Source organism: Danio rerio, chromosome 16, assembly GCF_049306965.1.
Source record: "Danio rerio strain Tuebingen ecotype United States chromosome 16, GRCz12tu, whole genome shotgun sequence".
In the NCBI taxonomy this organism is placed as follows: domain Eukaryota; kingdom Metazoa; phylum Chordata; class Actinopteri; order Cypriniformes; family Danionidae; genus Danio; species Danio rerio.
This window is the reverse complement of record NC_133191.1, coordinates 52,859,391-52,872,500: the sequence shown is the minus strand read 5'-3', so window position 1 is coordinate 52,872,500 and position 13,110 is coordinate 52,859,391. Positions and strand designations below refer to the sequence as shown.

At 39.3% G+C, this 13,110-nt stretch overlaps 1 protein-coding gene and 1 long non-coding RNA gene across 2 annotated transcripts in view; both read left to right on the top strand.

Moving 5' to 3' along the window:
• The window catches only part of eif3ha (eukaryotic translation initiation factor 3, subunit H, a), a 121,971-nt gene that overhangs the window by 11,125 nt on the left and 97,736 nt on the right, over positions 1 to 13,110 (top strand).
• On the top strand, positions 657 to 6,463 carry LOC141378329 (uncharacterized). The gene is made up of 2 exons (XR_012392553.1): positions 657 to 1,855; positions 2,012 to 6,463. It is a non-coding gene; the product is annotated as an uncharacterized lncRNA (long non-coding RNA).

Below are 13,110 nucleotides of genomic sequence, written 5' to 3'. Positions count from 1 at the left end.
TTGCTTATTTAATTTAAATTAAAACATTGAAAAAGTAATACTTTAAATGGAAGTTTCCTGATCAAATAAACAAGTACATACATTTTGTTCAATTATCTATAATTCATGGGTTCATTTAAATTTAGTTAACTTAAATGATTTATCACATTAGATGCTTTAAAATAAATATCAATCACAATTTAATTGACTTCTCATAAATCTAATTGATATAAAACCAGCTGTATTGTTGTTTTTTTGCTTCAATCCTTTATTTCTCACAGTAACAATGCTCAAATATTTTATTACATAAATAAAAAATGATATTTACTTAAGACATGAAACGTTCTGCCTTTTTTGTTTTGAAATAAAAAGCAATTATCCTTCATCTTAACTTTCTAAACCAAATAGAAAGGAGCTGCGTTTACAACACCGAGCTGCGTTGAACCGCAAGAAACAAACACCACCAGTAAAACAATTAACATCAGCGAGGAGTGGAACATTCTGAAACGGCATGTTTAGTCGTTTAATCAGCCGTTAATTGCTTTGAATCAAACGAGCGATGATTCAGACCCCAAGATTGGAACAACAGGAAATTGGATGCTGCTGTTTCCTGTTCTTTTATGCGTTACAACTGCTCAAGCAATTAGTGGCATTGGTATTCCCTCACGTCTGTCGGGCGTATTGAGCGCTTCACCGTGCTTCTGTTTACGCCGTCGTCTTTGCCGTCGGCTTTGTGTTGTGTTTTTAGCCACAGCAGGTGCCGACTGTATTGCCCAACCAAGCACAGCTCAATTCATTTGTGGAAGCAGGTGTGTGACTTCCCTCCTGAATGATTTAAGGGAACGGCTTTTTCACAATTCCTCCAGCACGACGCTTGGACTCGAAATGATCAGATTGGCAGGACTCAGCTCAGAGAGTATTGACTTTACCTCGTTTTTTTCCCTCCCGCTGACCTTAAAGCCTGTTACAAACCCTCAAAGAGGCAACAATAAGCTTTGGAAAACAACATATAGAGCCTCCAGCTCATGTGGAAATGAGCTGCTATGGACGCCCGCCGTATGTCCAACCACCAGGTTTTAAAGCCAGACAAAGGTTGTAACTTTGTTTACAAGGAAGTCCATCCATAATTAATTCAACTGTGAAACGCTTCATATATCTTAACTACTGGGATGTGGCGAGCTCTGTCAGGTCATTTGGGCTTGTCGTGTTACTTGTACCCGGAGAATTGTATGTAATATTGCCTCCAGCACACTGTTTTATAGATGTTGTGGTAAATGATGGCAGATTTGTTCCATGTGGCCTCAGGCTATGATAGGGGAATCGTAAGGAATTTAATGATTACGATTGCACTTAATGATTTTGGTGCCTTTGAGATTTTTCTTTTAATGACTCTTAGTGCAACTTATAATTGATCCAACTGGATTATACCTTGTTATGAGGCTCTTTGTGACAGATCATTCAGCATCAGGCGTTCCAGTTGGTGTTCTGTGGTTATATTTGTGTGTACTAATTACTATTTTTTGTTTTATTGAATGTACTTTATGCAGTGCTTCCCACAAGGTTGGAATGTACTTGTGGTGGTTGACATTGAAAGACACCTGTTATCCACAGCGCATAAATCGTCAATTACATGCAATAAACAGAAAATAATGCGAGTCTTAACTGTTTAATTGCTTTATTTTTATTGTTATTTATTCACTTTCTCAAGTTCAAGTTGCTTTATTGCAGGGGTCTCAAACTCAAATTGTCTGGGGGCCATATCAATAACTTACAATAAATAGGAGGGCCTCTTTCAATCTCAACAAAAAAAAGTTGAGACCTGATGTAATTGATGCACTCAGATGTTCTACCTCTAGAGCAGGGGTGTCCAAACTCGGTCGTGGAGGGCCGGTGTCTTGCATAGTTTAGCTCCAACTCTAATCAAACACACCTGCCTGGAAGTTTCTAGTATACCTAGAAAGAGCTTGATTAGCTGGTTCAGGTGTGTTTAATTGAGGTTAAAACTAAAATATGCAGGACACCGGCCCTCCAGGACCGAGTTTGGACAGCCCTGCTCTAGAGTATATGCAGTCAATTTTTGTTTCTTATTGTACATATTGAAGGGCTAGTTTAAATGCTATGAAAATAGGGCTGTGCAATTAATCGAAATTTAAATTTTGGCTTCTAACGATTATGTAAATCATTAATCGAGATAAAACGATTATTGCATCATATACCACCTCCCTTTCCAGTTGTACACATTTGTTGCTCTACAAAGCTCAAATTCACATGAAAATGTCTAAAAGCATGTCCTGTAATGTAACTTGCAGCACGGGATGTGCATCATTCATCGATGAACATTCAAATCTTTCGTTTTTAAAAGCGCGCAAGAGATCGCGCATGCGTGCGCGCGTGTGTGCGTGCATGTGTGGCACACACTCAGCATGTGGTCAGCACGCTAAGAGAAACCAAATGTAACTAGAACCTCTAATACAGTATAATGTCCCGTAAGTGTGGGTCAAAACCACATGTGTCTATATGTGAGTGCACAACAATGATGGTGATTCAAAAATATATCGTTTGGGGGGCCGAATCTTGTTGTATTTTTACGTCAGTTGCTGGCTAGAGGGAGTAGGGAGGAGGGGGGGGGGGGCACAAATGGCCTGCAGGTTAGCAGTTTGTGACCCCTGCTTTATTGACATGACATTTCAATCAGCTGCGAAGCTAAGAGGAAGTAGGTTTAAATAAAAAGGTATTGTAAAAATGCATACAATTAAGAGCAACTTTCGAAAGCCAAATGCCGGACATTAGGAGATTTAGAAACCATTGCTGGAAGGATTTTTAAGTGCCAAAAAGGCATGTCTCTGTGGGTCTGCAGAGCACCTGACTGTCTGTGTAAGTGTTGACAAACGAGAGAGAATTTCCCACTGGTTAATCACAGATATTTGGTTATCTTGGACGGCTAAAAAAAAAAAAAAAAAAAAAGTGTAAAAGGATGATGATAATAGTTAAACAAAAAAAAAGTGTCGCCAAATATTCCTGGGCGGCCATTAATATACCTAGGGTGCCCGCACAGATCAAGTCTATGTGTGGGAAGCACTGCATTATGATTTGTGTTCTATACAGAAGTAGGGCTGGGCGATATGATAAAAATGTAACCTCAGTAATTCTTTTCTATATTTAACAATAACGATATGTATTTCAATATAAATTGTTAATGCTTCCAGATTTAAAAGAGTACCACAACAATAAGAGGGTTCTCTAAATTACATTTTTGTCCAATAAAATTTTGGTGGCTGAAAATTCGGTACATCTCTAATATCAACACACTTTTAGAATCCCATTGTTGGACATTTCTCCTGTGATTGACACTTGGATCAATATAGAGTAAAAAAAGTCCAGAGCTTATCATTGTTATTGACAAATTTCTTTGCGATTCGATGTAATATCGTTTATCGGCCCAGCCCTATATAGAAGTTTGGGTTCTGTAAGTACTTCTGGGCTTTTTTTAATGTTAACCTAGAATTGAGTTAAAATGAAAAAGAACTTTTCTAATTGAAACTGGTTTCATTCAATCCTTATGCACTTTGATTTGATTTAAGAAAAGTTTTATTTTCTTGTGCTTGTGATCATTTAAATATAAAGTTCAAAGAACACTATTTGCTTGAAATGGAAATGTTTTGTAGCATAAATGAAGGTTGACAAAACTAACATTTGTTCTTCTGAAACTCACATTATTATTGCAGTCTTCTGTAATGAAAGCTTTGCTCCTGAAAAAATTACATTTCTTGACATTGGCACAGCAGGCATAGCTTAATTAACTTTAATGTCTGACAAAGGGAATTTAATTATATGCTGGTCAGCTGTAGTAACTTAACAGTTCTAGACACTTTATAAAGTATACCAGGCTTTAACGCACACACTGTGTTTGACTTTAGACCTGTTCGGATGGCAATAGTCTATAATGGTGATGTAAAAGGAAAATCTCCATATCTTTACAGTGGTTAAATACATGCTTTTGGATGAAGATACATTTGCAGTGGATGTCTGAGTTTGTAATCCTTTGAATTTGTCTGGCATGATCATTTACTTAAGGGGTGTCCGAATTTGGTTTTGAAGGGCCAGTGTGCTGCTGATTTTTCGCTCCAGCTTGCCTCAACACATATGCAAGTATGTTTTTTAGTAAAGCTGCTGTTACACTATTTTTATCCTAATAGACTTCCATTCATACGCACGCGAATGCGTCAGACCGGAAACGCAAGGTCGTGCGACAAGTTTCGCAGTTTACTCCATTGCAAAGTTCAAGCTTGGTGAACTCTGACCTTCGAAATTGCATCATGTGAAATTACTACTATATACTTTCTGGCAGGGGTGTTGAAGCAAGTTGGACCTAAATTCTGCTGGACATCGACCCTCCAGGACACAGTTTGGGCACCCCTGATATATGGTATACCCCTGATATACCCCTGAAATCTGGCTCATGAGATCAACTTTGCTTCGGAGTTTAGCTATAACCCTGATCAAACTCTGTCGGGATCATGGTAGTGACAACAGCCAATTATGTTGGACTGCAACAACACTAAAATGGCTCTTGACAGCTAGTCAATGACAAACAGGGACTGCACTGACACAAACTTTCTAGGACTTCAGCAATGTCTATTTTCATAAGTATTTGTGTGGTTGCTGCTTTTCTGATGCATATTGCCATGAAATATGAGCGTACTGTGCAGTTCAGTGGCCAGAAAGGATTTTCAAAATGACTTGCGTATTGATCTTAGAAATTCAGATGTGGATTCGGACTGCAGTTAAATTACCCAAGATCTTGGAATTTGTCGAAAAAACAGTAGGTAATTTGCCCAGAGATGTTACTCTGTTCATAAGAGAAACATTCAGGATAAAATAACCCACTACACCCTGTAGTTGATGAAAGTCTACAATGTCCCCATGAGAATCTATTAATGTTTACAATAGGGATTTTGGAGAAACAAAATGTAGATCTGCAAGATGATCTGCTGGTGGTCTTCAAATCAAACACAATCAGAATGGAGTAGTGAATTGTCTTTTTTTAAATGGTGTTGTTAGTAGTTCCTTGTTTCTTTCAGAAACTGATGATCTACTGGGATTTTTCCAAGCACAACTCTCTATGGTTTACAGAGTGATTCAAAAAAGAGAAAATGCATGGCAAATGGCAATTTTGGGCTTAATGTCTTAATAATGCCATACTTCAGAGAATAGTGAGAAGTTCAAGCTGTTAGAAACACTAGTAAACCACTCTTTACAACCAACGTCTGCAGAAGAGCATCTCTACATGCACTATTGTTGTCATTATACTGAATTCAGGGACCAATCAGTACTGAAATTTTGAAAACGTCCATTTCATTTAAGCATTGTTGTGATGGTCATCAGTTCACCACTGTTCTCAGTGCAAACAGATACAGGGACATTGGAGCCTTTTTAATTTCAGTTTAGTTCATCTTTATTTCTATAGCGCTTTTTAAATGTAGATTATGTCAAAGCAGCTTAGCATAGAAGTTCTAGTAAACTGAAACGGTGTCAGTTCAGTTTTCAGAGTTGAAGTTCAGTTTAGTTCAAATCCATCGATGTGCAGCCCTTCAAGTCCCAAACCATGCAAGCTAGTGGCGACAATGGCGAGGAACAAACTTTACCAACTAGCGAAAGTGAAGGATAAAAACCTTGAGAGAAAATGGGCTCAGTTGGGCACGACCATTTCTCCTCTGGCCAAACTTTTTGTGTAGAGCTGCAGTCTAGGTGCCGGAGGCTGGAAAATGCTGGACATCCATTGTGGAAAAGATGCAGGTGCAAGTAGGTCACCAGCGGGTGTTTAGTGTGGCCCGTGGGATCAATGCGGAGTCTTGTATGTCAATGGGGTCTTTCAGAAGTCAGTCTCATGACTGCCACAGCATCTGCTCAGGATACGACCAGGTCTAGAATTATGGTGACCTCAGGATAATGAAAAACAGACTAATTTTAGCAAAGATGCCATTTAAATTATTATGTCTTTTAGGAAGTGTTCCCAGCTCTTGTTGCCCTAATTAAACCCGCGAATATCAGCAATCTGCTGATGAATCGACTGCTCCATGGCTTTAAAATGTGTCCTTGTATCTATATTCGCACTCTGTAAATAGTGCTGAAGTGCGGCTAGCTGGTTACCTTCACAGCCAATCCCAGTCATTTCTGTTAAGCATGTGAACACAATTGCAAATCAGCGACTTAACAGCGACTAAATGGACATTTTTTTTAAATTTCAATACCGATTGGTACTGGATTTCAGTATTGTGACAACAATAACATGCACATCGTCAAACCTTGAAGTAGATGCGCTACAGTGCAGAAGAGCCTACTAGTAGCTTTTTATACAAGGATGCAAATTAAACTTCTGTGCAAAACTGAAATATTGCATGAATATTAGCGTTTCTGAATGAAGCCCCATTTTCAATGAGTCAAAGAGAACAGAATCGTCACTTCCTGATAAACTGGCACCAAATATCAAAAGGAAAAATTTAATGGGTTAATGGAAACTAAGCTAGTGACACTTGTCAGCTGAGAACAGTAAGGTGAGACTACAATTCAAAAATCCCATCAATATCCAACAATAGGAGACTAGGAAAATGTTGTTTGGTCTGAGTCTTGATTTCTGCTGTGAAATCCATGTGGTAGGACAAGAATTTGGTATAAAGAGCGTGGATTCATGTTTCTTTGTTTCAACAGTTCAGGATGCTGTGGATTTTCTTAGCACACTTTGGGCCTCTTGGTACCACTTGAGCTTTGTTTAAAGAGCCCATATTATACATGAAATAAGGTCATATCTTGGTTGTAAGGGTCTCCAACAACAGTCTAATATGCATGCAAGGTCAAAAAACACTTTCATGGTCTTATAATCTGCATTTATTTTTATCTAATTATCCCAGCGACTCCTGTATGAATCGTCCAGTGATTCATTTGTTCCCAAACCCCTCCTTAGCGCGAAGCTAATCTGCGCTGATTGGGCCGATGACAGTCTGTCGCGATTGGTCGACTGCCTTCAGTCAGAGAGGGAAATGGCCAATAGCTAATCAGCAATTTAAAAAGTAATCACAGTTCATACACGCTCGATAGTGTAGGCGTGGACTTTAGCTGCCACACTATGGCGAGTGGATAGTGCCACGGATAACCGAACGAAGGAGACAGTCGTGTACTCGCCAAACCACACACACACAAAAACACACACACACCTCCGGATGACAACGCTCCCGCTTCAGCCCGCACCCGCCAGGTTTTAGCCTGAGAACCCGCTCCGTTTTCTGCCCGCCGCGCCCGGTCCCGCTAGAGCGGAGAACACAACCAAATATCACCCAGTATACAGTCCAGACAGCCAAGCTGTCTGTATAGACACATACACACAGCACAAAGTACACAAAGCTCGTTCGTTCGTTCGCTCTCTCTCTCGCTCGCTCTCTCTCTCTCTCTCTCCCCGCGCCAGATTTCTGCGGCGCGGGAATACATTTCCGAATAAATCGCGGGAGCAGAACTCTAGCACGGAGCTCCATAAACAAACAGCACGCGTCGCGTTTTTAACGTGACTTTGCACGCGATAAGATAATATATCCAGTTAACCTGATACAGTACACGCGGTTACAAGTAACAAATCACAACTAAATACATTTGCAAGCTAGAGTAAACGAGGCAACAACTTTAACCGCACGTACTTACACTTGAGAAATGTAGGAAGAAACCCATCCTGACGTCCATCAGTTACTCTTTACTGATCCTTCCTTTAACAAACTCAGATGAAGTATTCTTTGTAGCATGTAGCTTCCAGAAGTTTCCAACTGCTTGGCTATAATGCTGATGTTTCATCTTTGGGTAGAGACTCAATATATCCATCTGCAGTGTGACTTCAATCGACCGGCATGTTTGTGTGCGTGTGTTTGTGGGTGTGCGTGTGTTTGTGGGTGTGTGTGTGTGTGTCTGGGTTACTGCGTCAGAGGGCGGGGCCTCAGGTTTGAAATCTCCCGGGTTTGCGCGTGCACGTGAAAAACTTTGTTTCGTTCGTACGTCATGGCGAAACACCTAATGAGTCGGTATCAAGGCGACTCGTTTGAAGCACTATGATTCGACTCTTTTATAGATGAATCAACAGTTTTAAACACTGTATTCTTACAGATTTAAGCCTTAGCTGGATACTTCACTTCACTTAGAGCTGTGTTACACACTACATGGAGGGGAATTTTCAAAAACCCATAATATGGGCTCTTTAAACGCCACAGCCTGCGAGAGTATTGTTGCTGACCATGTCCATCCCTTTATGACCACAATGAAGCCATTTTGTAAAAGCTGCTTACAGCTGGATAACACAATGTCACAACTCAAATCATTGTAAACTGGTTTCCTGAAAATAATACCCAAATGGCTTCCTTAGTCAACAGATTTCAATCCAATGCACTAAGATAAAATTGTTCTGGCTTAAATTTAGTTGAATCAAATGATATTGTCTGGACATTTTAACTTTGATTAGTTAAACTGACTAAAATGTTAAGTTAAAGTAATGTTTGTTGTTGTTATCGTCTCAAGTAGGGCAGCACGATATTTAGTTTCAGCATCGATATAGCAATGTGCGAATGTGCAAAAGTTATAACACGTTATCTGCAATGTTGAGTTGGGATTACAATTTAAATAATTTGGGCATAAAAATGATCAAATTTGTAGCTTCAACAGAGGTAAATTGTATTTATTTACACAATGAAGACCGTAGTCAACATTTGAAGTGGATTACAAAAAGAATGGTGTTGAATAGTTTTAGGTAGGGTTGTCACGATTCAGTACCAATGACCTCACGGCCAATCACAGTAATTTATGTTGAGCACGTGAACACAATGGCAAATCAGCGCTTTGAATTAAGAACCTGCCCAACAGCGCTAAAATGTAAGCGGAAAATGGACATTTTTTAAAGTTCAGTATCGATTGGTACCGTATTCCAGTATCGTGACCACTAGTTTTGATTTTTATGGTGGTTTTGATCCACTTCAAATGTTTATTTTATTATATACCATGTTTTACATTTGTTTATTTTATTACTGTACCTCAATGCTGTTAGACTGTTTAGAAATCATTAAAGCATTTCATTTGTATGTTTATGTTGACATATGGAACAATGAAGGGGGGTTGCTTGGCGATTTCCAAAAATCAAGCTTTTATTAAACTATTAGAATTACCATTATTTATCCATAACCTACTGGAGAACAAAACAGTAGTGAAAAGTAACATTGTTAACATGTTTATGATAAACATAAAAAAAAACAACAACATGCAACTAAAAAGCCATCAGCCTTTCAAAATGTTTTGTTTTTGCGACTCCAGGGGTGATTACGTTGTATTAAAGACACATCAATAGCGTCAGACAATGAATTTATGGCACCAGGCAAAACTTTCACACATTTATGGCACTCAAATACTGTACATTAAAAATAAATACAGGCCACAACTGAACATAGAGGATGGTCTCTGAGTGGCGTTCTCCAAAAATAAATGATGAATAGACTTGGGCGTATTGGTATGCGTGCAGCCGTTGTGTGCAAGGTTTATATATTTATAACCACTTTAGAGGACATTGGGGGTCGCGAGTCACTAGCATTGTCATTTTGGGGGTCGCAGGCTAAAAAGTTTGATAACTCCTTGTAGAGCTGCACAATTAATCGAAAAAAAGAGCGCGAACTCGATGCGACTCGATGTGAGCTGCGGACTGTGAGCTGTTATCACAGAGAGGGAGGGAGCGCCCTACTTAATGACAGACACGCGTGCGCCTACTTTAGTGAACAGAACCTGCATATGCTGTAACGGGTAATACAGTTGTAAATAATATTCAGTTTGTGGCACAGAGTGATCGTTTGGGAGCCACACGCGAAGTATGAACAGGCATTTAGCAGTTAAAATGAAACCGAAAGTGTGCACTTTAAGTGATCAAATCGCATTTTAGAGTTATGATTGCAAGCATTTGATACGTGTTTTCTTTCATAGCGAACACACAGTTGTGCATGAAAATAAATGTTTACAGTGTCAGTATAACTACTCTAGCCTATATATTGTTGAATATAATCTAATAATGACAAATGTCTGATTTTACCAGTGAATGAAATTTCCTAATGTTGTCAATGACAGATTGCAATCTCAAACATAATAATTCAGAATTGTTACAAATAGAATAGAATTATTTATAGAAACCAGTAGACCTAAACATAATATTATTATTAATGTTTTGTCAAATGTTTGTTTTTAACCATACCTTTATTTTAGATCTACAGAATCGTGAGAAAATCGTGATCTTTATCTTAAGCAAAAAACTTGCGATTCTCATTTTAGCCAGAATCGTGCAGCTCTAACTCCTGGTGTAGAGAACCTTTGAGATGTCCTGAAATGCAAGATTTGCATCTTAGATATGCAGTTGACAAATCTGAAAACTGTGATGTGATCATGTCAATATGGAAAACCTCTTCAAAATGTTTCCAGCACCTTCTAATAAAGTGGCTGCTGAGTGTGTTTTTCATAAACCCCAGTCAGAGCACAATGGATTGCAGCAGAATACAGGGCTTTTGAGCCATTCTTCCAAATAGTTCTCCATACTTACAAATTATTGCTTTCACTTTCAAATGTGAGAGTGTGATTATAGTCAGTCGGTATATTACTGTGTCCTTCTGCTTTAGTGAGAGAATATAAATGTTCAAGGGCTATGAAAGAAATCAAAGGGCATAAAATCTTTTGATTTAGTGTATTTATTAAAAAAAACAGAACTCTATAGCAGTGATTTCCAAGTTGGAATTGGATTGGCCACTCTTATCTACTGAACTAACGGTAAATATGTGCCTTCCATCTGGTTTTTACAGCATCAGTACACTCTAAATGCATCTCCTACCTCACTGCACCATATGAAATTACAGATGTACTGATGCATTCAGTTCCCCTACAGATATTGGCGATTTGAAATGCTCTGTCCCTTCGGAGAAAATAAAAATGAACGTATCCCATCATGCCTTGGGTGGAGTGAGCTGGCACTCTCAACGGGATCGAAGATGTCTTCTTGCTGCTCTAGGACTGGATTAAAAAAAAAAAACCCAGTAGATTGGTATTCAGAGAGGCTGTACAGACAGCGTAATTAGACAGTGAGTGTATTTGTTCTTCCATTAACCTCAGGTCTTTCTCCATCTTTTTCTGCTCTGAGTGCTTGCAAAGTACCATGTTAAAATGGAGGACTATCTTCTGTTTAGCTCTCCAGCTCTTATTGTAAAACAGCATGCCTCACTTGTGGCTATTTTGAATGCTGATAGATTGATCTTTTTCATCTCTCGTCAGTCTTGAAAACTCGATGGTTGCACACATAAATGTTCTCTTGAGACTTGTCTAATGCACAAACCAAATCATGGTATTAACGTCAGGGAAATTTGATGGCATGTGTCGGCTGAGATGGATTGTAGTTTACTTTGTTTTAATTAAACATAATAATGGATTGCAAATTTATTTTTAGTGGAGAGACATGCCTGGTGGGGGCTAGGAAATTCAGAGCTTTCAAGCAAAACTGGAGGTGTTTTATTTTAATTTCAGACTAGCGGAAAGAAACATTCAGTGTGCACATTTATTTTATTATGTATTCTCACTGTCCACTTTATTAGGTACACCTTACTAGTACTGGGTTAGATCACTTTTGCCTTCAGAACTGCCTTAATCCTTGATGGCATAGATTCAACAAGTTAATGGATATTCCTCAGATTTTGGTCCATATTGACATGATGGCATCACACAGTTGCTGAAGATTTGCCAGCTGCACATACATGATGGATAGATCTCCTGTTCCATCACATCCCAAAGGTGCTCTGTTGGATTGAGATCTGGTGACTATGGAGGCCATTTAAAGGGTCACGAAACACCAAAAAACATTTTTTGAGCTGTTGACAGTCGTATATGTGTCCCACACTGCTAAAAACACTATTAGGACACCTATATTTCACTAAAAAGTGTAAATTGGTTGTTTTTGCGTTATTTCAAGCAAATTTGTACTTCCGGTTTGAAACGAATTTTTGAAGCTGCGTCACGGCCATGACATAATAGCCTGTATTCCAGCGTGCAGACTGGGCGTCTGTGCCAGAGTGAGTCTTATTACGTCTTACAGTGTGATGCATTAATGCATGAGTAAGGCTTGGTTCAAACCAATCAGCGCGCTCTATTGTGCAACTTCATTAATATTCATTACTGTCACAGTGTAGACGGCAAAGACGCCACGTTGTGTTGGCAAAACAAGCGTGAAGTGTTGCTTTTATAGTTTGCTGCCGTTACGTTTCGATTTCATTTTCTCTCTGTGAGAGCTCAGACTCACGTGTGGATTAACAGTGTACGCGACGCTCGACAACAATAACTTGCGTGTCTAAGGAGGATTACTGTTTACCTGAGAGCTGTTCTCATCTGCAAACGCTGAAATCTGGATTCGCTTTAGTCTCCTCTTAATAAAGACGCGGCTCTAGTTGCTGGTGATTGTCCTGTCTCTACAGATTTGGTAAGTGAGCCACCAGTGCTCTGTTTATTCAGTTCGTATTTTATTCGTATCAAACAAACTATTGCAACGAGTGTAAACAAGTTAGCACTAACAGTTACAACCAAACTATAACCTCGTGTTGGATTTTGTGACCGGAATAACACATGCGGCTTTCTGACGCTACCTGCCGTGTGCATCTAAGTTTCCGGGAAATGCTGAGTTTTTTTTTTTCTCTCATTCGCCGTGCGGTATCAAACACTGCATGAAAAATACACGCTTAGAGCTGTTCCACGAATCAAATATCACGTTTGTCGGGAGGGACATGAATGAATTCCCTGAATGAAAGAGCCAAACTGCAGTTAAAGTCCACCATTTAATAATCTGGCAAATAATTCGACTACATATGTCCATGTAAACACAGTCACATTGTCCGCTTGGGTTGTGTGTTTTGACTCTGAAATTCAGCGCGCCCAAATAGACACTCCCACACAAAGCCTCGTTTCTTCCTCCGACACTCCCCCCTAAACAGAGCTGGACACGCCCACTTTTCTGACTTTTTCCAAAGTAGAGGTGTAAAAACACCCTGCTAAGACCCGGGGGTTTCATGGCCCTTTAAGTACAGTGAACTCATTGTC